General features: G+C 41.4%; 1 long non-coding RNA gene across 1 annotated transcript; it reads right to left on the bottom strand.

The window, feature by feature from the left end:
- Positions 1 to 669: 669 nt before the first annotated feature.
- Positions 670 to 5,334, bottom strand: LOC142009199 (uncharacterized). Its single transcript, XR_012644371.1, has 4 exons — positions 5,289 to 5,334; positions 4,230 to 4,320; positions 2,725 to 2,774; positions 670 to 2,024 (listed from the first exon to the last, which is right to left on the bottom strand). It is a non-coding gene; the product is annotated as an uncharacterized LOC142009199 (long non-coding RNA).
- Positions 5,335 to 5,997: the final 663 nt, after the last annotated feature.

Raw genomic sequence — 5,997 nt, forward strand, 5'->3', positions numbered from 1 at the left:
GTAGACACAGCCATTCAGTGTGTCTTAAGGGAGGCTTTTGAAACACATTCTGTTTCACAGCAAAACCCAAAAACTCTACATCTTCCCCCAAACAAGCCTTATCCCCTCCCCACTAAAGAAAAGAGAAGAAAAGAAAAGGAAAATCCCACAACTATCCACACTTGCAAAGTCTCAAAATTTGGCCTGCTTAAACCTAATAAAACACATTATCACTCACAGAGCCAATCCACACACCCCTAAGAAGTGATTTGGGGATCACTATTAGTTATTTCATAAAACATCTGTGTCAACGTATCTTGAATGGGATTCTCGGTGCGAAAGTCATAAATAATCATTTTCCTGATTTACTGTTAATTATATCCGGACAGTGTGTTCAGCACTCAAAAGAGCTGTACAAAAAACACATGGTTGTTGCCTTTTTAAATATTTGCTTCCATCACAAGGATGAAAGAAGCATTTTTAAAACAGTATAGTGAATATTTGTATATGTTGTCTTAGCTATACTTAGAAAAGAATGTATATTTAAAAATTACACAATTTCCAAAGGAAAAAAATGTTTTAAATTCAATTTAAGAATAAACAAAAAACTCAACTTTATTATGCAGAAAATATTGTTAAACAAAACCCTAAATACTGCAACGTAATTTTGCACGTTCACAGGTTCCATTATATTCATTCATCATTGATCATTCCCTGAAAAACTCTCTCTCTCTCTCTCACTCACTCACACACACATACAGAGCTTCTTCAGACCAGAGTTAACTGGTATAAAATGGAGCAGCCCTGGGTTGCTCTAATTTGTGTGACAAACCAGATCAGGGAAAAGCAAATGGCATTCTCCCCAATTTCAAGCACACAGAGCCGTACTTGACTGTCACTGAGGATCTAACCATCTCTTACAAACTCACTCTTTAGGCTTTTCCTCCGTAATAGACCAGTGTTCTCTGACTGATTTGTACACGTACAGACAATGGCAGATTTAGGTCAGAATTTTCAGTGGGTTGCTGTAACTTGCCTCAAATCTACATATGCACATTAATTAACGATGTTTTTGAAAGGGCTCCACATTGCTCTGTAGCAGCTGAGAGACTAATTTCAAGTCTTCCCTCTACTTCTCAGAAAGTGTTGCCAAAGGGATAAAGCTTCAAGGTGTGCAGTGGGTGGGGAGTGATAGCTTAGTAATTTGAGCCTTGTAAACCCAGGGTTGTGAGCTCAATCTTTAAGGAGGCCATTTAAGGAGTGGGGGTAAACAGACTAAAAAAAAATCTGTCAGGGATGGTGCTAGGTCCTGCTGAGAGGGTAGGACACTGGACTCAAGGTCCCTTCCAGCCTATGAGACAGGTAAATCTCCATTTATAATATGCTCACAGGCATTCTTTTCCATCAGGGTGGAGAGACTGCAACAGCTGCCCCCTGTGTAGACATTGTACTAAATGAAATGATCCATTCCATCAAAAGCTGTGAATGGCTTAAAACTTTGCAAGGAAGATGATTTTATATTCTCACTTTGTTTGACCCTCAGGCTGTGTATGTGACTACAGTGCAGATACAGTAGAACTGCCATGATCCAGGAGACATCTGCAGAGGAAAGCTGAACCTCTGCATGCCACAGAGCTAGGTTCCCAGGTGCACAGATGTCTTTGGCAATATGGGCTGGGCAAAGCATACACAAATGAAACAGCCTTGGATATAATGCAATCCTGAGGCAGCACTAGTGGCTGTGGAATGGTCTGGAAAGAGGATTCTTTCTACCTAGCCCCCACCATCCACCCAGTTACTGGGCAAAATATTTGTCCTTTTGGAAATGCAGTGAATTTTTTCCCCATAAACATTACCATTATAATACCATTAGCTTTCTTAAGATGGATCTGCTTCCACTGAAGTCAGTGTCAAACTCCAATTTACCTCAGTGGGAGCAGGAGCAAATCCTCGATCAGCATCTCTATATTTCAGCTACACTGGCTCTAGCCATATTTTACAGTAGAAGTAATGTGAGCATACTCCACTCCAAACTGTTACAGGACCTGGAAGGGAACAAAGAGCAAACAGCTGAGAAGCCATGTAATTTCTACAAACTGGAGATTGTTCAGGGGACATCAACAGAAATTATAAAGCTTGGAAAATGTGACTGAGGAAAGGCTAAAAACCTGGCATGTTTAGTCTTGATAAAAGGCTCGGAGCAATCTGATAAGTCTTCAGCTACTTTAAGCACTTTTATAAAGATAGTGATTGACCGTGTTCCATGTCCGCTGGACAAGAAGTAATGGCTCCATGTGCAGCAATGGAGATTTAGGTCAGATATAGGCAAATACTTCCCATCAGAGGAGTTAAGCTCTGGACTCGGCTTTCAAGGGAGGTTGTGGAATTCCCATCCGTGTTGGTTTTTAAAAAGGGGGTGAACAAACAGCTGTCGGGGTGGCTGGGGTTTACTAGGTCCTGCCATTGCACAGGAGGCTGGACTTGATGATGTCTCGAGGTTCATGCCAATGCTACAGTTCTATGAGTCCATGAATTTTGAGCAGTTTGTTGTGAGTGTTCAGTAACTGAAGCCTGAGTTCTGTTCGTTTTGATTTGACATAAAGGTCACATAGTATGTCTCTTTTCCCTGATTGAATGAGTCTAACTCTTAGAATTAAGTGGGGTATGTGCAGGATGTGCAACCATCTTTTCACCAGCACTGTGGAGAGTTCTTAGCCCCAAGTACTATTAACATTCCAAACTTACCCTCTCTCCACTGCTGTGGATTCCCCGCTTCCAAAGGGTTTCTTGGGCAGCTGTAGGAGTCACAGGAGAACAAGAGATCAGGAAGGCGCCATTACTAATTAGCCATAAATGAAATGTCCTTTGTTTTCTGGTTCTGCTAGGTCCCACATGGATTCTGGAAGATCTGTGGGACTTTGGGGAGAACAGGACATCTGTCCTGTACTTCAGGAATTAGAGGGCAATCTAACGAACAATTGAGAAGTTTTCTTGGGAAATCCTCGCAGAAATTTCCCTGTCATTACCACATACTTTCCCACAAGAGGCTCTGATTGGATCCTCAGTTGTTTAGCCACTGCATAACTTTCATTAGCAGAAGGCTAGTTTTATTCCAGTCCAGTTCTGCAAGGTCTCAATTACTTGCTCTCAATCATAGAGAGTATGCTGACATCTGGTGGTACTGAATAATGAAATCTTCATTAAAAGTACTTATTTTCCACCTTGGGTTTATAATTGTTTTATTTTCCTGTTGTACTTCATGAATGTTTGAGTTTAAACACTCCATAGAATGTGCACACACAGCATAACTAGATATTGCTTGTAGTGGGTTATAGAATGTTTGTCTGGAGTGCTATTTTCAAGCTGACAGAGAATTGTAATTTCAGGAGCAAATATTCCATTATAAAATGAAAGAAAATGATGTCCCATTATTTTCCATAGTCAATAGATAGCACCGTAAATCAGTAAACAAAATTCTGGGCCCAGTCTTGCTCCCACTGAGCCAGTGGGAAGCAGTTTGAGTTCAGTGAGAGCAGAAGCTCCCTATTGATTGACTTCTTTTGGGATTAATGATACCATCACATTGCTATATAGACTGCCATTTTAAAAACACATTTGTAAGTGTAGAGAGTTATGGTAACAAATAAAAGTTTATTTAATTTCATGTTAAAATAAGTATTTAGTCAGCTGTCATGGCTTAAAAGAGATCCATTATATGCCTTTTACATTATGATTTGGATTAAAATCATGTTTAAATTTAATTTCCTCTAATCTTGACCTGCTTTTGATTAAGTTTAAGAGCAGTTGATGGTCTTGCGCCTTGCAGTTTTTGCATTTTGTATTTTGTGTACATGGTCTGGAATTTTATGTGAAATTGTACGTTTGATCTTTGACCTCTGTTTACTAATACTGATTTGCCACTAATTTGATAGCAAGCCATAGGGATCTATTGTAAACAGGCTGCTCACTTTACATAGCTATGTTTGACTCCTAAGTGGAGAAGTATGTGTGGAATATGTGCAGGATACAGTACTCTATTACAGAAATAATAAAGAACACATCACTGTTCAACTCCCAGGTAACGTTTACATTTGGAGAAAATATGTTGCGCGTTTGAGAGCTCAGTCCTGCTCCACCGAAATCAATGGGGACTTTGCCATGGACTTGAAGCGGATCAGGATCAAGTCTAAATTGAAAGAGTGGAGAAGCTAAAAATGAAAATGTAAAAGACTAGTATCTCTTTCACTCACAGTCCAAAGAATGAAGGCAAAAGTCTTCTTTGAGGTCTGTAAAACATATCTCCACTGCAATATTCTTTTCTCCTTTCCATTAATAGGCATCCTAAAGGGGAACAGCTTGTAGTCAATACTGCAGCTGAAATCGAAGACTTGATTGACAGCAGAGTTATCAAACATAAGCCAGGCAGAAGCACAGCACTGGTGAACTACACTGCAGATTTCAAAGGATAATATGGTTGGGATTGTCCTGCAGAACACTTACGTTCAGTGCAGGAGGTTTCCTCAGAACATGTAACTCTAGTTTCTAAGTGGCATGAAGTCTCACAGATTCTTAAAAATAAAATGATATTTGACTAACTGCAGTTTCAGGACGGAGACTCACACTACTACTGAGAGAATAAGATGACAATTGAACTGAAATAGTTCAACATTATTCACATGAATATGACCCTTCCTCAGACTGGAAGCTGGTTCTGTTAACAACATAAAAAAGTTACACATCCAGTGCCACCTTCAGTTACAAAGACCAGTGCAGTATTAGAACTTAGAAAAGATGGGGAGAAAGCACTGGACCGTGGAATGCTGCTTCCGGTACTACTAGCATTGCATTGTACCAAACGGCAGGGAAACTCCTCAAATGCTCCCCTGCAGAGAGCCTCTGCCAAACCTGTTCAAAGGAAAGGAAGATTGCTTTCACATTTTTGTTTCAAGGGATAAGCTGATGAGAAATGGGCCTGTGACAGTGGGCCTGTGCCTTGCTGGAAGGCTTTTTTTTTTTTTTTTTTACCAGTTCAATTCAAAGTACTTTATGCTGCCTCCAAATTTTCAGCATGCTTCCAATTTGTGAGTTCTTGACAATGTGGACTTGCATTGCAGAAGTTATTGGTAGCTCAGATGGGGACCGTGAGGAGTATTTTGGCACCCAAGAGACAGTTTGGAGGTGATTTTGGTTATCCAAGCAGATAAGCACAAAGCAAGGGAAGTGTCAGCTCTTTTCCTCCCCAATTTGGGCAGGAACAGAGATGAATTTAAATGTGGAATTGGGAACAGGACTTGAATTTGTGTTCTCACCCCAGCAGCTGCTCCCACGGCTCTCTGGCTCTGTATCTGTCATTGCATCTAACACCTGCAAATTGAGAATGACACACAAGAACATTTGCTGGATGTGTTTGCTAAAATAACCCTCCTTGAAGTAGCTAATGTTGACATTTAAATTGTCCCTAGCCTTAGAATCCCAGACAATTAGAATAGGAAGAGACCTCTGGAGATCATCTAGTCCAAGCTCCTCCTCAAAGCACCACCAATTCCAACTAAATCACTTCTGTGTTAACAGAATGAAGGCCATTCATAATTCTTCCATATGGTGACCAGACATTCCAGACCAAAGCCCTCCTGCAAGTGTACCGCCTTTTATTAAAACCAGGCAAACTGTCCCTTATTTTCGTGTACTGGCAGTCCTGCTCCTCCACAGATCCCAGCTTGCCAGCCACACGCCCACAAGCAGTGAGTGTGGGAACCTAGTGGCCAGTAATAGAGATGGGTGTGCAAGTCTGCTCCGCATCTCCCCTCCCTGCCTCCATTCCCACCAGCCCTGGCTGCTCACTGAGAGCTGTGGTGGCTGGTGGGCGTGGACAGGTGCCTGGCAACAGCTAGCAACTTTCAATTAGCTAGTCACCTCTGCTGCTTACCAATGGGCACTCTACAAGCTTCCCCTCTCGCTGTCCTTTGTTTCACCCTGTCACCCCCCAGCCCAGCTGCTCCTCCATATCTCCCTAGCAGG

This window comes from Carettochelys insculpta, chromosome 2 (assembly GCF_033958435.1).
Source record: "Carettochelys insculpta isolate YL-2023 chromosome 2, ASM3395843v1, whole genome shotgun sequence".
Classification (NCBI taxonomy): Eukaryota; Metazoa; Chordata; order Testudines; family Carettochelyidae; genus Carettochelys; species Carettochelys insculpta.